Source organism: Corvus brachyrhynchos, unplaced genomic scaffold (assembly GCF_000691975.1).
Source record: "Corvus brachyrhynchos isolate BGI_N302 unplaced genomic scaffold, ASM69197v1 scaffold245, whole genome shotgun sequence".
NCBI classification, from domain to species: Eukaryota; Metazoa; Chordata; class Aves; order Passeriformes; family Corvidae; genus Corvus; species Corvus brachyrhynchos.
The window spans coordinates 1,472,623-1,495,120 of NW_008238988.1; the positions used below are offsets into that span (position 1 = coordinate 1,472,623).

The 22,498-nt window shown below is 42.8% G+C and overlaps 1 long non-coding RNA gene across 1 annotated transcript in view; it reads left to right on the forward strand.

Moving 5' to 3' along the window:
- The window catches only part of LOC108447827, a 34,712-nt gene extending 17,129 nt beyond the window's left edge, over positions 1-17,583 (forward strand). Inside the window, exons 2-3 of the long non-coding RNA XR_001863524.1 lie at positions 14,560-14,671; positions 17,206-17,583. This is a non-coding gene — a long non-coding RNA (uncharacterized LOC108447827). The remainder of the gene's footprint in view (positions 1-14,559; positions 14,672-17,205) is intronic.
- The last annotated feature ends 4,915 nt before the right edge of the window (positions 17,584-22,498 follow it).

The following is a 22,498-nucleotide window of genomic DNA, read 5'->3' on the forward strand; positions in this document are numbered from 1 at the left end:
GTTAGATATCTTGGGGTTTTTTTTTTTGTTTCTATTCTCAGTAGATGTTTCCCTTGCAGAGGGTGCCAGAGAAGCTGTCAAGGCAGTGAAAGGTAGACAAATTGACTAATTTCTAATTAGGCTACATTGACAGCTAACCCTAATTTACACTTTGAACACTTAAAAGTTGTGTTTGTAGGGGTATGTGGCTGATGATGCATCACTGGTCTGGCACAGCTGTATAAGCACGGTGGGGGAGTGCATCCTCTTCCCCACCAGTGTCCAGTCTCGGCCCTGCCTGGTCACACCTGGTTCTGGTTTGTCTGTGGGCATGTCCTGCCCTCCTTGGTGGGTAGGATCCTCTTAACTGAGGCCACCTGCATGTTTCTGAAGCTTTACTTTGCATCATTAACATGATGAATGGAAATACTGAGTGCAATTGAGCAGGACGGACCACTTCAGGAGCCCAGTGGTAATGTGTGCTCTCAGTCTGAGGACAGATTGTAGGGACACCTTTTTGCAGGCTCCTGGAAACCACACTTCCCTTGTTTCTCATCACTGAAATCAAGACATCCAACATCTACCACCTCCTGCTTTCCCACTCATCCTGTCAAAGAGGGAAATGAGTTTGGGTTGGGTACAACGTGTTCTTGACATTCACTCTAGCTTTTTAAAATCACTTTATAGTTCTCCTGGTGTTTATGAACAGATTGTTTAATAATTTGTGCTATTGTCTTTCCAGACTGATGGTTTTATGGTTCCCCAGACCCTCATTTTCCACTTTTAAAAGTGAGAGGTACTCTGTTTACTCTCCTGGTGTGCAACACAAGTCATTTTATGCAAAGAAACAGCAAACTGATAATGCATTGTAGCAACTATTCTGAGTCATCCCAAGGATTAAACAGGAACAACAGCAGTGGTAAGACCTGAATGTTCAGAGAGATAATAAGGCAGCAGCAAAAGGCTGTGCCAGCAGCAGCATCCCACCTTTGCAGAGGGTGGGTGGAAGCAGTGGTGGCTCGGTCAGGACTGGCTGCAGGGAGAAAAGCATCTGCCAGACAAGAATTGCATATGCTGGAGCATCACCAGAATCCAAACATTTGGGTATTTGGTGCTGGTATTTTAGTATTTTGGCAGAGGGGCATTACTTGTACTGCTGTCCATCTCCCTGTGTGGAAAAGCCAAACCTGCCTTTTCTGGAATGCACTGATGGACTGAAAGAACTGACAGGCCACAGTCAGACATGTAGCTTCTATCATATCCACATTAATCCCTGGTGTTAAAAAAAATGAAAGAACCCTGTAGTTTAATAAAAACTGAATTAAATTCCCAAACAGTTTGTTTTAAAAAAAGTTTCTTTTTCTTTGGCATTGCTTGATTGACCTATTTTGGTGGATTAGGTACTGGGACACAATGCTTATATAAACTTTCTTAATAAGCTATGCTAGACACAAACATCCCTTATGAAAACTATTATCTTTGTGCTGCTGACAACTGCATCCTTTTTGTTGCTCAGAACATAACACAAGGCAAAAGTACAGAGAATTCAGAAGACATTTGTATCATTAATAACTTTATAATTTTCCCTTTGCCCATCTTTGCATTAAGGAAAGTAAATGCTTAAATCCAAATGTACCATTGCTATCTTGGACCTGTGTTTGTAGTTTCTGTTCCTCACAGCTCAGAAAATGAAAGTTTGGGAAAATCCCATCATCCTGTCATAATGAATTTCAGTTTCTAACACTCTTGACGTACACCATTGTGTGAAATATTTTTTTTATTTAACATGAAGCAGGAATTGTGATGGTATTGCAGTGGTTCCCGAGGTTCCCTCTTTATAGTGTAGGATTGTGGCTCAACCTTAGCGCCTTGCTATGAAATGTGAGTCCTGTGCATGGCCATACAAGTCAACACACTGAGGGAAGTAAAAGGGATGCTTGAATTCCTGAAAGTGAGGGAATATTTTAGCCCAAAAATGAACCCAGGATTTGAGGTGTGGCCTCACCAATGCCTAGTACAGGGGATCACTGCCCTGGTTCTGCTGGCCACAGTATTGCTGATACAGGCCAGGTGCCACTGGCCCCCTTGGCCACCTGGGCACACACTGGCTCATGATAAAGGTTGCCAAATCAAGTCCCTCTTTGAGTTCTTTTCCTCATTATGTTCTTTCCTTCACACTACAAGTTTTCAGCAACCTTTGCTGATGGCAAGTAGCTTTCTCTTCCCAGTGCCTTTCTGCAGTGCTGTCCCATGTGACAGACAAAATCATTTTAAAGTGATTATTTTTTTCTTAATACTAAAGCAGCTGCATTATGTTCCCAAGTCAAATATCCTCATTATTTAAAACAGATCTCTTCTTCATTCCTTCAGTATTTGCTCAGAAGAAATTAAGTCAGCAGAAAAAATGGTCACAAAGCCCAGTTGCCAAATATTTCCACTACAGAGAGCTCTCCATCAGGTGTCTGCAGACATAATGAACAGAAACTGCAGCCAAGTTCACAGAGTATTGGGGACAATTTAATGGGAAGCTGACAGGACAGACTGCAGCTCACTTATGTAGGTGTACCCCTTTTCACCCTAAAAGAGTACTTACAATGTGGAAGATTTGACTGTAGGGTCACCAGAAGTATAAAGGGAAGTCCTTTGGAAAAACCTGTCAGTTTAGTGGTGTGCAATAAACACCTGAGATCAGCTGCAAAGTACACTCACCTTGGATCTTGGGGAACTGACACAAGGGTTGCTTAGGAAAATTAATCCTTTGCTTTCAGTGACATCAGAGGTACTGCCTTCAGCACTCTTGTGTCCTCGTGTTCCCTGGTAATGGAGAAGCCCCTGGGACCCCATGGTTAGGAAGGACTGTGATCACAGCAAGATCTATTTTAACTTTTAACAAGCCATAGCTGGGAAGTCATCTCACAAGACAAACACAGTCACTTTCTTCTTTCTTTTGTAGTTGACAAAATGGCCCTGACTAAGGGAACAACATCTTGCATGCTAAGAATATATCTAAATAAAAGTGAGGTGAAAATGGGCAGTGACAACAACGCTGCCCCAGCGGCACTGGCGTGACTGGGTATTTAGGAATACCCTGGAGGTGTTGAACAGCCTTTGGTGCAAACACTCCTCTCTTTTGGTAATAATCCCACTGACTTAGTGCTGCAACACTTCTAAAACAACTCAGGAGAGCATGTGTCCCTGTTAATAGGAAACATCAAATAAATAAATAGCAGAAATCAACCACAGGGTGTTACTTGAAGATGATTAATTGACATTGACTACCCAGAAAGAGCAGAGACTGAGCAAATTACACTTTATGAAACAGAGTGTTGATAAGAATATGTGTAATCTTTTCAAAATGATAGAGAATCTTGGCCCAGATCCTAAGTCAGTGAAAAGGACATGAGGAAAAGGCACACATTTCTTTTACTATTGGTTAATTGTCTGGCTTGCCCTATCCCATGGAGTTATCTTTTTAAATAAAACCTAGTCAAGTGATGTTTGAGCAGTCAGGCCATCCATAATTCAGGCTGGCAGGTTGCTGGCCCTCTGAAGCTGGCTCTGAAGGTACAGAGAATATAGCAGTGACAATCTGCTGAGGAAACAGGGGACATTTCTCTTTGGGTTTGGGGAAACAAAGAAATGCACAGCTCCACAATAATCTACAAAACACGTGAAAGCTGGAGCCTTCTCCTTTGACAGGGGATGGAAGTCCATTAGATACCTCCTGAAGGCAGGCAGCAAGATGTTTCCTAGGATTAAGATTTTGCTTCATTTCTGCTCCCTTGGAAAGAGCTGATGGTGCTGCAAAGACCAAGAGAGACAGTTGGATAGAGAAAAAAATTAAAAGGAAATTCTAGGATATATTTAAATGTTAAATAATGTTTAATGTGTGGTGTCTGAGATAGAATGTGCTTAATTAGAGGAAACAGGCAATCTGTCTAAGAAAATGAATATTGACTGAAGATTTGAGGGGAGGGGACTGAACTGACCCAGGGTGTCATTTTTGTGTTGCTCTTGGGATGAGTTTGGCATAAATTCTATAAATGTCAAAAACAGGTAAAAAGATAATTGTTGATGTTATTTGCACTTAGCCTTGCTCGTAGTGGTTGCTGTTCACAGCTGAGTCTCCTGAGAGGATTAGTAATACAACTAATGAAGACAAATAATGCAGGTAAATGAGTTTGTATCTGATGTAATGGACTATTTTTGAAACCCTAATGATGTAACTGGGAAATATGTACTCATTTTCAAGTTCCAGATGGTTTTAGAGCTAAGTCTGATTTTCTGAAAAAATGCCTCAGATGCATCATCTTCAGAACATCTGTATTTAAATTATGTCTGTCTTGTCCTATATGATGAGCAAGGTATGAATTTTCCTCTACTTTTCCAGGAAATAGGATTTATGGTTTCATACTGTGCAGCATGAATAGCAAAATGAGCAACTGAATTAAATCAGGAAGAGGCAAGTTTGGGTGTTGTGCAGGGATGGGGTCCAGATTTGGTTAATTACTTCACACTGAAGGAATGACCACGTAAGAAGTGAAATCTCTGCCCCACATGTGATTTGGCAACTCTTCTAACAGCCAGCTCATACCCATAAACTGAACTCTTGACACTGCCTGTCCACCTATGACAGTACAGTGGGATTTTTCCCCCCTCAGTCCCTGTTTTCCACATGCACACAGTGTTCTTGGCTGGTGTTTGGGAGCTTGGTAAGACTCAGGCTGAACTTGCTGTCAGTTGAGTTTGGATAGTTCATCCCCCTGGGAAGTGGGGGGTAGGTGAGCAGAGGAGATTGCATGGCAACACATCCTCATCTTCCTTCCTTCTTCATACCAAATCTGGGATTTGATATCAGGGGTTTGATATGGGGATAGGGAACATTCCCACATTGTTTTTCAAGAACGGGGTTATTTCAGCACTTTTCATAGACAGGTTTCTGGACTATTTTCTGTAGAAGTGCATTTAAATGCTCTGATATTAGTCTTATTCCCTTTCTACCATTTGTGACCCCTTAAAAATTAATCTGCAGGCCTTTGGCAGCAAAGTGAAAGCCACCAGCTGGAAGATATCCCATACCACATCTTGAAGCAGCCAACACAGTGTCTGCAAGCTTGGCATGTCCTTCCCTTCCCTGAGCACCTTGCAACAGCACAGCAAATAAACCAGCTCTTGAGTATGTTTAGATTGTGCTCTTGGCTTCTCTTTGGGTAGGAAAAGTGTGGGCAGAGCAGTGTTTTGTTTAGGTTGGGATTTTTTGAGTGTGCGCATGTGAGGTCTTTATAGAAAACTCTTCTCCAGCAGCCAGCAGCATGTGTGTGTGTGATACACATCCAGGAAAGGACTTGGAACAGATTTCCTGGAGCTCTTGCTCATGCCAGACACCCTGGTACTGAAAGAAGGGTTCAGTGGAAACTGCCTTGCAAAATTCCTTTATGTTTTTTTGCCCTCCTGACTTTAGTTCACAGGAAAGCTTGTCATGGCTCTCTGCAGCATTGGGAAGTTGTGTTGATTAATATGAGTTACCTGTGTGTTACCTCAAGTTTAATTTCCATCCCCAGCTGAAAAACAGAACAAATTATTGCAAGGAAACTGGTGAACTCCTATGGTGTCACAGAACTGCAGCCAGCAGGTCACAGAGCTTTTAAAGACAAAGCTGTGATGATCAGAAGGTGAAACCTCAGGTGGAATTACAAGAAAAATTTCCCACTGGTGTGTTGTACCAGGCCTTTGAATAATCCATGGGATTTTTATCCATAAGGAGTGCCAAAAGCCCAGTAAAAAGAGTTATTTGGTGGGCAAGAGGAACCTTGGTGGGTGAGTGGGCACCAGGGACCAGCTGGGTACATGAAGCTGTAACATGGCTTGTATCCCTTTCCAGTGGCTGATTTTGTTTATGAACAATGACTACTGAACATCTTAATCTATTCTTAATTTTGGTTATTGTTAAATGTTTTCTTCTCTGTTGTTTCTCCAGGGAAATGTTAAATTATCTTTTTTTTTTTTCTTCCCCATCTGTCTACTGGTGTTTATCTCTTCCTGGAAGAAATCCAAGTTTAGCAATTAAGGCACTAGGAACAGTCAGAGGTTTGATCAGTAGATAAAATGTAATTATAATAGATCTACGAATCTCTCTGCAGTAAATATTTTAACACCTTAGGCCAAGTCCTCCATGAACACAGAGTTATTGGAGATCACACTGTCTTACACCTACTGGGGATCTGTGTGAAACTGCACTGACAGCTCCATTGTGGTTGTGTGGGAAAACTTAAAAAAAACCAAAATTACCTCAGGAAGATGATGAGGTGCAATACCCTGCCCAACAGGCAGTTTGGATGAAATGTGTGGGTTTTTTCTCACATCCTGTGCTTGCTTATCTTTGTCCCTTGGCAGTTTTCAAATATCATGAAACAGAATTATGTCTGTATAGGTAAAATCTTCAGTTGCAGTGGTGAGCAGTTTGATTACATATATTAACTAGGCAAGGGGTGTAACTTATTCCCTAATTTGGGTGCTTAGGTGAGGGTTTGTGGTAGAAACATTTTACAGAGAATAAAAGCACAGGAAGATCATTTTGGAGAACAGTACCAAATTGCCTGAAAATTCCCCAAATCCCACCATTTCTGGGTACCTTGTTTACCCTTCTGCTGAAGTCTGGAGCAGGCTTCCATGCCACAGCTAGCAGCAGTCACTATTTCTGTCCTTCCTGACCTCAGAAAATGCTCTCATGGGACATTGGCCTGGAGGTCTTCCTCAGCTGTGAGCCCTGGGGAAACTGAGGTTGTGTTATCCACCGAACCTGGGAAGTGCCAGATGTTGTTCTGTCACCTCCTGGTGTGGATCAAAGGCTGCAGAGGGACACGTGGGAAGGTTGCTGGCCACGGACACGGCAAGAAAAGGACTTTTGGATGAACAACAGCTCCCTAGGTAATCAAAAATTTTCCAATAGACTGTATGGATGAACCATAACAAAAGATGAAAAATCAAAAGGAAAGTGAATATTAAGGCCATGAAAGCCTGACAGCAATTCCTGCTTGCCAAAACCGAGGGGCACCGGTCCTGTAGGAGCAAAGGCAGCAGCAGTTAGATGAGAACAGACAGCTTATTGCATAATGAAAGCAATTAATCCTGCAGTGTGTCTTCCTTCACAAGCAGGACCAATAACCTCATGTCTTTCAAACAATGACAGCTTGACTAACACAATAGAGGATTTAAAGAAAGCATTCAATAAGAATGCAGCATTATTATAATATGAAGAAAAACCAGTCTCAATGAAAAGTTAGTTTCCTTTAACAAACAGAGGTTTCAGGGAGCTGAGTAAAAGTTGAGTCTATAAATCTTCCTGTATTACTGTATAACATTACATAACATAACACAAAGTATATCATAATATAGTGAAATAATATAATAATATAAAATTAAAAAGGCATCTACTCTTCAAAACCAGGGTCCAAGGCTCATCTGGCCCTTCTGGGTGGCCTCTTTCCTTATGTGGAACTGATATTAAAACTCTTACCTCAAGCTTGTGTCTGCACTGAGTGTGTGATCAAAGACCAGACCGCAACGATCTTTACAGTCACCAGAAAGCTGCATGTCTATAAGAGACGTATCTCATTATGATTCAGAGATGCCAAAAGCATCTTTTCCCTTCAAGGTTTGCCAATTCATTTGAAACAAGACGTAAAGGATGCATCTGTGCAAAGGCTTGGAGTTATACAGCTGGAAAGGGGGAAACCAGTTGTTTATCCCTTCAGAAGTCCTGCATTTGCACAAGTAAACACTGCACAGGCTGCAAAGGATGTGTCCCACACCATGTCTGTGTCGAGCTGTGAGCGCTCAGAGAGAAAAAGCTGTGCCTGGCTCTGACCAGAAGCTTTTGGAAGCAATAGTGAGCAAAGCTCGTGACAGCACCAGCACATGGATAAAACATAGTGAAGTTCCCATAGAAATACGCCACTGTGGTTAAGTACAGACCACGAGAAAATATGCCCCATGCAGATTTCTTGGTCAGTTGGTTTCTGTCAGGGGAAGGCAATTAGAAAGAGGAGTTTTCAAGCATAAATTAGCTTTTTTTTGGGCTGAGCAGCATTTGTGAAGTAATAAATGCCCCAGCAATGGCAGATGCTTGGCTCTCTGTCCTTGGCTCTCTCACTGTATTTTGGTGTTAAAGTGACTGTCTCAGGAGGAGTCAGGAGTTGGGGGTTACCTCGGTTTTAGGGAACCACACCAAATTAATTCATTTTGGAAAAACATGTTTTGCAAACAGTGAATAAAGATCAAAACCCATGAAGTGACATTATATCCCTGAAACCTTCCTTTCTATGGGATATTCTTGTCCTCTGAAACAGAACTTGGTAGTGATGATTGAAATAGGGTGCTTTTTTTGTTGTTGTTGAAACTAAAAAAAGCAAATACTGTCTGCAGTTAGAATTTTCAGTTTGGGTGGGGTTTTTTGGGTATTTGTTTTTTCCCCAGTAAGCTTAAGGATGTTTATTGGAAATTACCAGGAGGAGCTACAAAAAATTGTCTTGTTATGTACAACTTGTCATTTACACATGTAAAAGTTAGCTCTTTGAGAAATGCTTGTTTAGGTCTGTTTGTTTTGGTTGTGTTTTCCTGGAAGCCAAGTCCACGAATAAAGAATCACAGAACGGTTTGGGTTGAAAGGGACCTTAAAGATAATCTTGTTCCAACCCCCTGCCATGGACAGGGACACCTTCTACTAGAACAGCTTGTCCAAAACCCCATCCAACCTGGCCTTGAACACTTCCAGGGATGGAGCATCCACAGCTTCTCTGGGCAACCTGTGCCAGGGCCTCAGCACCCTCACAATCAAGAATTTATTCCTTATCTAAGCCTGCCCTCAGATTGCCCTGACCCATGTGCAGGATGTCACACTTGGCCTTGTTGACTAATAAACCTTTGTGAGCTTCATTATTCTTTTTGTATGAGATTTTTTTTCCCTCAGAATCAGTCGTGATGGCAGCTGCTGCCCTCAGATTTCCTATAACAAACAAACAAAAAACCAGAACTTTTGGTTCAGGTATTTGGCTCAGTGCTCAAAGAGCAGCTAGACAAACTCACGGAGGAAGAAGCTGTCTGTCAGTATTAAATGTAAAGGAAACACTTCTGCCTTAAGAAACTCCTGGAGTGCAAAAATTCAGTTTTGGAGACTAACCTTGGACTGTACCTTCATAGGACTGTCAGGTGCTTGTATTCCTTCCCATATGCCTGTTCTCAGTCAGTGCTGGAAACAGGACAATCAGTCTTTTATCTGCAGCAGTATCTCAGGTTTTTGTCCTCGTGTTTTTATCCTGTGCCATGAAACCACAAAAACTGTGTTGCTTCGAAAATGTTTCTCAGCAGCAACACACCTGGTTTTGGAGCTACTTTGGGTGCAGAACACAGCAGAAAATAAACCAGTTTGTTGATATGGTAATCTACATGACAAAGTTTGCATATGAAACAAAAAAAAAATGGAGCATATTGAAACAGAAAGGTGCTGCAGTTAGGTACACCCCAGGTGACTCTGGAAACTGTCACGTTTTGAAAGTAACCACTAAAAATTAAAAAGACATGTGACAAAACCTCATGAAAATCCCTTAAAAGCTTAATACTGGTTCACAAATTTAATTAAACAACAATCAGAGCAGTAAACTGTTTGTGGTTGGCTCTGGTCGTATGAGCTCATTTGTGGCTTGACTTTCTCTTGATGGAATTCTTTGTGAGAGCTGCTCTCAAAGGCAGGAAAAACAGCGGGTTAGTTTCATATATCTGATTTAATCAGATTGCCCAAATTACCGTTTTTCACTGCTGCCAGGGAATCAGAACCAACCCCATATCCTTCTCCTCAGTCCCAGTCATTTTGGCATCCACAGTGTTCGGACCAGGGAAGTGTGAAAGAAGCACTTGGTAGCAGCAGTCCAGTGGGAAGTTTAAATAAATGGTTCAGGCCACTGCAGCACTTACATGGGGTCATCTGGCTGTAGAAGTCTTGGAGAACATTATATCAGAAATAATCAGTGGACCCCCAAGAGGTTGTGACCCCCAGCTGTGACTTCTCCAGCTCTTTGGTACAGCCACTGTCAGGACAAAGTGGGAGTTCTTCGATGGGTTCAATTTGGCTAAAGAAGCACTGAGCTTTGTGTTAGGGAAGAAAAGGCTCTCTGCAGATGCCTAAATAATCTGGTTTAGCTGTGCTGAGAGGCTCTTGCCCTCACCTGATGCTATTTGGATTAGCTCTGGTCACACTGATGCACCTGGAGGGGTGTATTTGCACCCTGTCTTGTGGTAGCCTGCCTGGAAAATATCCCAGCTGTCAAAAATAAACCTATACATCATTCCCTTTTGGGTTTTTTTCCCCCCTGAATTTTATACTCAAGACTTCAAGTTTGATAAGTGAAAAACCATTTAATCAAAACATCTTTCAAAAAAGGAAACTACAAATTAAGAAGACACGTTGCCTTAACAAATGTCTTCTGTTAATTTGAACTGGACAGCTGCTTAAGGAATCCCAGAAGGACGTAACATAAGGCTGTGCCTATTTTTCACCAACAGCCTCCAGGAAAAATTACCAATTTTTCTATTATTTATTAAGGTCTTCTGTGTTCTTTTATAGAAATCTGCTCAGAAGGAAGCAGGACTCAGCTTCTGCCTCTGATGGCCCAGGCAGAATCGTGTGCTGTGTTTGACATGCTGGTCCCTCAGAGCCTGGGAAAAGCATGAAGAAATATGAGATGTCCTGCAGGAATGTAGAAGACATGTGCCTTGGAGCTTGGTGAATTTCCAGCAAAATTTACTTTTGCTCCAGATTCATATTAATTCCTCAAAATCTGTCATTTGAGATACTCTTAGCTAAGAAAACTGGAGGTAATGGAAAATCAGGGTGGACCAGAGTCACCCTTGCACACAGGGTCTGAGTTACTTGGAGAGAACAGATTCAGGTATCCCTGTGAACCTGGGGAAAATGTCCAGAACGCAAAGCAGCTGTGAAAAGCCAAGAACATTCTGGAAGCTGTGTTAACAAGGGAATAGGGAGTAATACAGAAAGTCCAGGGGCTTGACAAATTAATCAGAGCTGGGCAGCAATTTAAGAAACCTCACAAGGATATAAACCAAAGCTGTTCAAATGATTTCCACCAAGAGCTGCTGGATTGATGTAAACACTGCAAGGGGTTGGGTCGTTTCACTTCCAGGGAGTTCTCGGGTTATACGGGAGCGCTGGGGAGAGGGGATAGGATTTGCAGCACCGAAGGGGAATAAGGGGTGGTGCTCTGGGGAGGTGTGTGACACGGAGCTCCTGCATGCAGGGCACAGGGGGGATGGAGAGGGATCAGATCACGTAGGGAGATGGACAAGGGGGAATGGCTTTAAAATGAAGGAAGGTAGATTTAGATTTTGTATTAACTTCTTCCTTATGAGGGTGGTGAAGCTCTGGCACAGGCTGCCCAGAGAAGCTGTGGCTGCCCCATCCCTGGAAGCGTCCGAGGCCAGGTTGGATGGGGTTTTGAGCAACCTGGTCTGGTGGAAGGTGTCCCTGTCCATGGCAGGGGATTGGAATGAAATGATCTTTAAGGTCCCTTCCAGCCCAAACCCTTCCTTGATTCTGTAATTTGTGGGGCTGAAACAGGATTCAGAACATAAGGGTAGCCTGAAGCTGCAAGATTTGAGAAATAAACTAGTAGATGGAGTAAGAAAAAACATAGAAGATTTGAATAAAAAGAATTTGATGCAATACTTTCTACACCGAGTCTCTGTTCAGACAATGCAATGTAGGATTAGCAAATCTTATACTTAAAAGCAGAATTCTGTTATTTAATGCCCAATTACTAGGTGTATTTCATCCTCCTAGGCAAAGGCAACAGAGTAACTGCAGACAGACCTGCTCATGCTGCAGATCAAGTTGCTTTAATCTCTTTTAAGGGTGTTCCTTACTGACGCAGCTCCTTGTTCCTCTGTCTGCTAATGCCAGCTCACAGATCACCACAATGTATTCACATTTCTAAAATACATAATGCTTTGCCCGAAACCTTCTTAAAATTGGCGATGGGTGAAGATCATCAGATCCTGATCACTATTACTCAGTATTTGGAACATGAAAGAGGGGAATATTCTTTTCCCTTCTCAAAAACATCATATCCTTGTTTAAGCTTGGTGGTTCACTCAGTTGCAGTGCTGTTCTCTGAATCCATTGTGTTTATCCATTCTGAATCTGTTCCACCTCTGCAAGAGGCAGGTGGAGGAGATAAGTCCAAGAAGAGGAGTTTAAGAGGCAAGAGATCAGGGGTCTGGGTCATGAAAAGGAGCAAAATGGAGAGTGATGAGTAGAAGCATGAAGTGGAGTGAGACAGAGAAGGTGGCAAAAGGAGGGAAAGGCAAAGATACTCAATGCGATCTGGGAGGATTTGGGAGCCACTGGAGCTTGGTATAGGGTGCGCTTGGCAGAGGACCCAGCACTGAGCCTGAAATGCAGGGCACAGGGAATCTGCAGAGCCTGTGATCTGAACCATCACGTGCATCCACTGTCTTCTGCTCAGCTCATGGGACTGGGATTGGGCATCACCTGGAAGGAGGCTGAAATAATGGAAACACTTCAGTGTCAAGAATTGATGTAACCAGGACAAAAGAATGGTTTAGAAGAGGCAGGCAGTTTTGCTTTACAGCATAGATAATTCTGATTGTATTATGTTTTCTGGTTTTGTTGGCAAAAATCTGACAGCATTAGACAACAAATAGCTTTTAACTTATTGTTTTCCCTAAGGAAAGCATTATTTTTGAAAGATCTCCCCATTAAATCTGCATATACTTGGAGCCTGAAGAAAACAATCTGATGGAGCAAGGGGGAAGAAGGGGATAGAACAGCTGAAAATCTATTTGCTAAGTCCTGCAATGGAGAATATATATTTTAATGTGGAACAGTGATGACAAGGGAAGCTTTAGACAGTTGCAAAGCAAAAGCATCCAGGCAGGCAGTCCTGCAGGACCTCAAAACCTTGCATGGAGACAAAGCTTTTTGTACACCAGAGCTTGAAATTCAAATCAAGCAGAGAGCGAGCCAAGCCAACTTTGAGCATTTTGCATTTCACTTGATGTCCTTGAAGGCTGCAAGAGTTTCTTCATCTTTTGCTTGCATCACATGCCATTTTCTGCACTCTTTTGCAGGTGTTTCTTTGCTCCTTTTCTTCCAGTTTTACTGAGTGGTTACACAGATTTGTAGAGTATCACATGTGTTTTTTAAAGCTTTTGTTCAGTTGGATTCTCCTTCCCTCCCTTCAGCCTCAAAGGCAGATTTACAGGAATCTTTCAGAGATATGACACTGCATTTTTTTAAAAGCTTTGCTCTTCTTATCTTCATGGCCTTGGAGGTCACAAAGAACTACGTGTGAGGATAAGCATCAGGTTCCCCAGCATGGAATAAAGTCAGACTGGATTACACAAAACACTTTAACACATAAATCCAGATACTCTTTGCAGTGTCTTGCCTCTCTCCTATCACTGATGAGATTTCTTGAATTTATCAAAAAAAAGACAGGAGGGGAGAGTGCCAGGAAGAACAAAAATATCCCCAAACCTCTATCAAAGGGATAGCATTTTAATTCCATTCAAATAATGCTGGTTCAAGAGTGGCTCAGTAAAGATATTTTTATGTCAAAAGCAGCAACAGAAATTTGTTGCCTAACTACTGATAGGGTTTATATTTCATTAATGAATATCCCAAAAATCATCTAATGCAGGATGTTTTCAAATAAGGGCAGAGAGGAAATTACATTTGTTTTTTTTGAAGGAGCAACTGGATATTGGAAAATTGTTGCAGGCTTTGCTGGATTTGATTCAAAGGAATGCTTACAGCTTGGTTCTCCATTGCCCACGTTTTGTACTGTAATTTCAGCCACGCCATCTTTCTCATGTGCTGCTGCAATGAAGGAACCTGGATGTCTTATAACTTACAGTTCTGGCTCAGCTCAGTTGTGCCAGAGATGGGGAATTGGGAGACTTTGGGTATGAAACTTGGCTTTGGCCAAATCCAGAGACAACTGAGGTGACTGGAGGGGTGGCACCCCAAATCTTGGCTCCCAAGGTGCAATATCAGAACCTGCACCAGCTGCCTCCCTGATCTTGGTAGGATGAGACCCAGGTGGTTGAATTAGCACCAACCCACCCTCCTCCTGGGACAAATAATACACATTGGAGAAATAAGCCTGGTTTTGCTGGTGACAGTTGTTACTCTGCAGGGCACCAAAGGGCTGGGTGGCACCTGGGGGGCTCATGGGCTCCCATCCTGGGTCCCCGGAGATTTCAGCACTGCTGCAGTGGATGGGTGCCACTTACAGCCTGGCAGGGAGTGAAGAGAATGGCTTGAGAAAAGCTGTGCCCAGCACAGGTAAGGGATAGCTCTGCAAGCCAGGCGTGGAGGGTTAAGGCAGGCAGCAAGAAATAGCTGTGATGATTTAAGCAAGACAAGGCAGAGGTGCTGGTTTTGGCTGTGCCTCCTGCGGCTGAGGGAGATAAGGTTCATTTGGCCAGCAGTTACAGAATATCTCCTCGTGTTCTCCTGCATATAAATGTTCTGTCTTTTCACAGAGAATTCAGTTTGTCCCTCTCACTCCTGACCCTAATACCACTGGCATGCTTTTGATCTGAAGACAGAAATGAGGCTGTTCCCCAAGGAGAGGTAGCTACTCCTGGAGCTAAGGTAAGGGAATGAAGTGGGATTTAAGAGGCAATAGTTTCAAACTGAGAGAGGGCAGGCTTAGGTTAGATGTTAGGAAGAATTTCTGGACTGTGAGGCTGCTGAGGCCCTGGCACAGGTTGCCCAGAGAAGCTGTGGCTGCTCCATCCCTAGAAGTGTACAAGGCCATGCTGGATGGGGCTTGGAGCAACCGGGCCTGGTGGAAGGTGTCCCTGCCCATGGCAGGGGATTGGGAATAGGTGATCTTTAATGCCCCTTCCAGCCCAAACCGTTCTGTGATTCTGTAACACTGACAGTCCCTTAGGCTCTGAGCAATTTCTCCATCTGTATGGCCCTAGGAGGAGGCTGGCATTGCAGATACCCAGCCCTGGGCTTCCTTTCTCTGATGACCCCCCGGAGCCTGTCACATCACAGGCTCACACAAGAAGGGATGGCACAGGAATCCTCACAAATGTAACAACTTTAATGGTGGCATTTGCAGTAAAATGTGAGAGAATGGTAATTCCCACTGTGTGACTCCAATTCTGATGCTCTTTCTAGGTCAGGACAAAAGAATGATCTTTGCATTTTGCTCTGCTGTATAGGTCTCAGCTATTTGTTGCTTCCACAACCTTAAAGGTTTTTTCCAGCTGAAATGGTTCTATGATTCCCTACTGAGGGGTGATTTTCTGAGGGACAAGGTGCTCAGCTAGCTATGGAGGACTGGTCCAGCATCTCCTCTGGGGAAGTGTCTGCCAGGTAGGAGGCACAGGGAGTGTTCAGCTGTGGCTGGCAGTGGTCCTTGCTGAAAGGCAAAGGTACAGAGAGGGGTACAAGCAGCCTCCTGTCACTCACAGAAGGGATTCCTGCCTCTGAAGATATTGGCTCTTACTGCTCCTGAGACTACAGGCAGCAGGAGTCTCTCCACATCTTCTGTGCAGAGCCAGGTGAACCACTGTGCTCAACATTCACTCAATAGAAAACGTGCTATTAGTCAAAGAAATTTTGGTAAAAAAACCCTTCACTTAATTTTGTATATTCTTGTTCAATTTTTCTTATGGCTTTTCTCAATAAAGGGCAATTACAAATTTAGGTTAAACTGGCTACAGAATACACACCTAGCTGGAGATGCTGTTAGTTTTCAGTTTGGAGGTCTCCTCAGAAACTAGCAAAATGTGCTGTGGAAAAGCTAAAAATCCCAAGTAGGTTTGGTTTTAAACATCTGACCCACAGTTAACATTTTGGCTTATTCTAACAGGTAACACAAAGGCCCCAGGCTGTATGACTGCTGGTTGTTCAGTCTGGAGAACAGGAGGCTCAGGGGGACCTTGCTGTTCTCTGCAACTCCCTGAAAGGAGGCTGTATCCAGGTGGGGGTTGGTCTCTTCTCCCAGGTAACAAGTGACAGGAGAAGAGGAAACGGCATTGAGGAGAGACAGGGGAAGTTTAGATTGGATAATAGGAAAAATTTCTTCAGTGAAGGGATGTCAAGCAATGGCACAGGCTGCCCAGGGCAGTGGTAGAGTCACCATCCCTGGAGGGATTTAAAAGATGTGTAAATGTGGCATTTGGGGACATGGTTTTGTGGTGGGCTTGGTAGTGCTGGTTAATTGCTGGGCTCAGTGATCCTAGAGGTGTTTTTTGACCCCAATGATTCCATGATTCCATTATTCTGCAATTTCCGTGTGCATTGATTGAGGACAGGATATTGCAGAGCACTCTGGTGGTATGGGCTGGCTTTATAGGCACAGAAGCATCTTATGTACCAGAATGTGGCTCTGTGCCTGTGAGGGAGGAGAGAAATTAATTCAGGTGATTCTGGAGCGTAATCTCTGTGCCCATGTAAAACCTTAAATGTTCTGTGGGATGCTTTAGTCAGCAGTAGGAGATGAGGAGTCCCTATGTGCACAGGCGAGGGTTTAAGCTGTATATAACCAACAGGGGGCATTAGGTTTATGCTTATTAAATGTGTATTTCTATTCCTACCAGAGAAAAATCTCTGAGTAGTTTGATTGAAAACAGCAGGATGTGAATCTCATACCCTGTAAAAGATGCAGGATTCAGTTGGGTTTTTTTTCCAGAAGATTTAGTAACTGTATAAGTCTGCTTTTCTTTAGGTCTAGCCTGTGTCTATTCTGAGACAAAGATAAGTGAGATTGATGTAATTAACGATCAAATGATTTTTGCATAATTTGCAGCTCAAAAAGCACTTTAAAAAATGAGTGTTTCTGGTATCAATTTGTTTGTGTTGATAATTCCCAGTTTTCTAACCAGAAATTAATGTAAGGCTGTAATTATATCTTTCTGATGGAAATGAGATTCAGCAGTGCACAGCCAACTGCTGCCCTTCATTATGGAGAAATCGTTGCCCTGAATTATTTGATCACTGAATGCAAAGGACTTCAGTGAGGAGCTGCAGTACAAGCCCAAATTGTGGTCTTTGGAAAAGAAAGTAATATTTATTACAGAGATAATTATTATGGCTGCAACCACTCATACTCCTGTACATGGCACTATTCATATACACATTCCTTTTATATTTACATTTTGTATTCACAGCGCTGCCTGTAGGAGCAACTTTTTTCTCTTCACACACGAAGTGGAAAGCTGTATCCTGCTCTGCACTCCTGTCACAGCCCAGCAGCTGGAAAACTGTTTTAGGTGAAGTGATTTCTACAATCTGTAGTTAACTTGAGCTGCATTTGGAAACATGGAAATAGATTAAGGAATTCGGTGTCAAATAATTAGGCGATACAGCTGAGAACTGCTTTCATAAAACAATGTCAAATTATTGTCCCAAATGTTCAGATGCTCTAAGTTTCAGGAAGTTGATTTAATTAACTGACTTAGGGTAAAATGGGTTTTGCACCACCTAATAACTGCTCCCAAAGTAAAGTAACAGTTACAATTTTGAAATAAAGTTTTGATCAACCTCCAGCAGTTGCAGAGTTTTTGCCTGTGATACTCCAAGCAACTCTCGGTCCCCCACTGTCAGAGAAGGGAGATTCTAATGGCTCAGTGGCACACACTAACTCCTTTCCCCTGAGCCCTCCAAACCCCTGTCATTAAAAAAAACCAAAAAACCCAACAAAGCAAGATGAGCTTGGTTAATTTTTATCCAGTAAGAAGTTGTTGGGGGGGGGGGGGGTTGGATCCAATTAATCAGTGGCTTGACTCAGAGGGACACCTCAAGCTAAGACTTTTCCCACAGTCCAAAGGTGCTGCAGGCTGTACAAGGTCTGTAGGCTTCAGGATGGTGACCCACTGTAAACAGAAAAGTGTGTTTTATCTTACATTGCTTACCTGGCATGTTTGTAAACACAAGGGAAGGAACTGGATCACCTAGAAAGAGTGGTTGGTTTTTTTTGGAAGTTGCTTGGTCAATACCCTGGCACATCCTTCCTTCCCATGATGCAGAATTTAGTGTCCTTCAACACATAACTCAGGCTGAACAGCATTTTAAACAGGATTGCACCTGCTGGGCCAGTTTGTGTTAGTGAGGAGTTGTGTTACTCTGTGTGTCCAACAGAACAGCAAATGAGGGACACCTTTTTCATGCTAATCAATTAGTCATGTAAGATGTTACTGCTTTCCAAAGAAGTGCTGGAGTAGCATCTGTGTCACTTGTTATGAAAGGTCTGTGTGTCAGCAGATTCTGCTTCTATGTTGTGTTTTTCTGCAGAGCCAGCAGCAAATCCTAATAAAACTTATTGTGAGAAAACATTGCTGGTGAGGTGATAGGTTGAGATTAACTGCACTAAAAAGAGGCAATTCCATGCTAAGTTTTTTAAACTTCTCTGAGGAGTCACTATTATAAACATACCAATTTAAGGGCTTCTTTCTGCTCCTGTGAAAATCAATATGAAAACTCACACAGAATTAATCTCAAAATGAAAAAGCAGCCAGCCAGCCAGCACTCATCCTAAACCTGGACAGCTAAACTTTCTGGCTTTCCAGTAGCACAAGTTCTAACAAGTATGTTTAAACTCAAAATTAGCCCCATGCTGAGTTCTAATGACAATTTCTAAAAAAAAAAAAAAAAATTGCAGTTGAGCTAAGGTCTGATGCAAGTAATTTCGTTCTCAAAGATAATTTTTATAATGAGTGTATATAAATAAGTTTAAAATTGCAAAAAACCCCCAACAACTTGTTCTTAACAGCATCACTGTTATTATAATATTTTCCCCCAAACATATAAAACACTTAGATTGCCTGCATTAGACGCAAAGGTTGTGTTTAATGCCATTTTCTGGTGTTTGGGTTTTCAAGTTCCAGGAGAAGTTAATGTCACCCGCTTATGTCCATCCTTCAGCTGCCAGAAAGTCTTGTGGTTTTCTAGTACACTTGAGGCTTAGTCCTCAGGCTCTCAGAGGTATCCCTGTAACATAAAATGTGGTGAACATGGTGGACTTTTAGTTCCAGGGAAGGTTTTTTCTGTAGGTCCTACTGATTTCAGAAGAGACTCCAAAACTGGCATGGTTCTTATGTGGAGAAGGGTCCAGAAAAGGTGTCACCTGTGGGAATAACCTGTACCACCTCTGGGAAGGAAAATGAAGTGTCTCACTTTGTCACAGGCACCAGTGATGACTAACTGGTCTGGCCCTGCTCCTGCCAGTGCTGTGTTCCTGTCTGCTTCCCACGAGTGTGTGCTACCACCTGTAGAAGGACAAAAATATTCATCCAAAAAAAAGAGCTGTGATCAGAACTAGAGCCTCAGATCCTTGAGTCATAGGACCAGAGACTCTCAGCTTGCCCCTCTTCAGCAAAGAAAAGTTTCTTTGCTTGGGATTCTCCCAAAAAGCTTAGAAATGTGGTGAGATCACAGCCTATGAAGCAGTTTGTGTCTTGGAGTCTGCAGGAAGCCTGAAAACCAGCTCTGATGCAGAAAATGGCTCCATTCTCCAGCAGGGTGCTTGATCTCATCTCCCATGAGTGGCCATGGCTCCAGAAGAAGAGTGGGGGTTATTTGCCACTGTTCCTTTCAAGCTCCTCCAGTTCCCCTCTGCTGGGATTGCAACCTTTGGGGTGCAAGGGGGAATATCATGCTGCTTGGGGCTTCTATCAGACTTAATCAAGACTATTATCCACTCTTGCCTGAAAAAATACCCCTTTCTGCTACCAGGATAGCATTTATTTCTGAGTTTCCTGCCCCTCTGGTGTCAAGGATTTATTGCTGGTTCAAGTAGTCCAAGGACTCCCCCAAATATGGAACCCTGGAGTCAAGAGCAGGGCTTTTTAAGTGTATTGCAAACTGTACCCAGGAATGACCTGTGACCCTATGCAGTCCTTGCCTCTGTCATGGATTTCCTCAGAGCATGCCTGCAAGGATGATGTTGGGGTAAAAATCTAGGATTAGTCAAACAGGCCAAGAGAAGCAGAATGTGCTTCTGTGATGCGTTCTTAGATGGACACTACTTTAAATGCAAAATGCTTCTTCTGAGATAAACCAGTGGATTGTTTTCTATTCTGAATGTTTTCTGTGATGATTCAGCTATTGGCAAAAATAAGCTGAAGAGTATAATGTTGAAGCCCTCTCATCCCATCTTCACATGATTTTTATTTCATATATTACCTGATCTGAGTAAAAATATTTTCCCCTTTAAAAACAAAAAACAAACCCAAAAACAACAGCAAGAAGAGAAGGACACGAGTCCAATACAAACAATTACTCTTCACATCTGACTCTGACTGTGATTTACCCTTGTCCCAAGCATTGCTTCCTGGGCATCTGTAAGCTGCCATCCTGTGGTACTGATCACACTGGGGTTTTAGGTTAAATCAGAGGACTCTCCTCCTCTCCTTTCCAAGTAGGAGTTTGAGATTTCCACTTCTTCTCTCCTGAAAGTTTCAAAGACATTAAAACTTTCACTTTTATCCCTGTATGCTTCCCTACGCACAAATGTGCTGCAGCGTGTGTCATGATTTCCCTTCAGAGTTAGAATGATGAGCTCTGTACCCTTGAAAAGGAGGGTTTTCCCTTCTTCCAAGGAGAAAGTACACACGAGTTTTGGTTTGGACCTTTCAGCACCTGCCTGATGCTGTGATAATGGACTTGGAAAGTTTTGATGCTCTTCAATTCAAGGTGCTATTTTAGGTCATTTCAGAAGCTTTAATGGCTCCCTGTGACTGCACAGCTGGACTCATGATAACTGAAGCACAGACCTTGCAGATGAAGGAATATGAAAAACAACATTAATAAAATGATAATGTTTTAAAGGCCCTTTTCCCAAGTGTCTGATTCGGGCTTAAGAAAAGGCTGTGGAAAAGAAAAATTGGGTTTCTAAGCACTCCGAAGGGAGGCAATGGCCATATAATGGTTGGATTGCTTCTGCCCTTATATCTGTGCACTGCAACACAGTCTTCAGTCACACTCCCCACAATATCTCATATATGTGTGTGTATAAACCTCTCCCACTGACTTCTTCTGACTCGTGTGCAACTTTGGCTTGTAATATCTTTGGTGTGCTCGCTAGAGAAAATGAAAGCTATGAAACAACAAGGTGAGGGCTATAAGAAGTGTCATGTTAAAAGCAAGCAACAGCTGTTATTGTTAAACCTCCTGTTAAACAGGGATCTTCCATGAAGCTGTGCAAGTCATTCAAACCTAGTGTCTCCCACTGCCTCTTCTTCCTATATTTTTCATAAGCTCATGGGGAATGGCCAGGCTATGATCTGGAGAAGTGCTTTGCTCTCACAGCTGTAACTGAAGCCTCCAGATACTGAATGCATAAACTTCTGCTGAACTGTGACTCCTCTGCTAAAGGATCCTGGATGTCTCAAGTTGGACACTCTGATTTCCCTGACCATTTTGACCTTAATCTCCCTGTGCCCCAGTTTCCGGTCTGATCCCGGTATGATGAGGTAAAATGCAGAAGATACTCAGTGGTGCCTACAAAGCACCAGCAGATTAGGGATGAGCACCACGACAAAAAAATTAATCATGCCATACTTGAGCAGAAGTTGGCTGGGGTCCCAGGAATGTGGCACAGGGCCATGTTGAATGAGAAGTGTAAAAGGGAAAGGCTTAGCCATTATCCATGCATTGAGCCATCCTGAGTGCATCCCAGGTGCTCCATACACTGGGAGCTTTAATTCTTCCTAATTCCTGTGCATTTGACTCAGCTGAATGCTGTTGCCTCCCATAAGTTCTGCATCCCTTTGCTTTGTACTGCCAGAGGAACTAAGGGGCAGCAGATCCATAACCTCCAGGTCTAGTTGTCCAGACTTAACTTGCCCAACACAACAGAGAATAAAGAATTCTCATCGGTGCCAAATTAGAATCCAGCGAGTACTTTGGGTCTGAGGTTTCATCAATACTTTCCATCAATTTTTATAACAAAAGCAGCAACTTTTGTCAAGTCTTTATTGATTTCCTGTCTGCCAAAGTGCTTTTTCAAATTTGTAATGGGGTAAGAAGCAAAACCCCCCAAAACAGGGAAGGAAAGAAACTGCAATTTTTTATTTTTAGGAAAGAAATGGCAATTTATTCCCTCCCCCCACCTATTTTTTGCCACTGAAGTATTTTTTCTGGTATTATCAGCTGCTGCCATGAGCAGAGGTATTTCCTGCTTTCTGAAGGCTACTGTCTGAAGGTGATGCAGAAATGCAGATCTGATGCCATCCCCTCAGCAACTTTCAAACTCAGATTCCACCTTTATGGTGAGCAGGATGGTGGGCTCCAAGAGGCTGCTTTGCTTCCTGCAGACTTCTGACAAACGCCCCCCACAGTTCTGGGGTAGCGTTTTTGGAGCCAGTAAAACTAAAAATTGACCTTATAGTCCTCCCTGCTGAGGAGAAGAAAGTTGCAGTATGGGCTCCCCTGCTGTCCCACTGCAGTTTCTGACAACAGGTG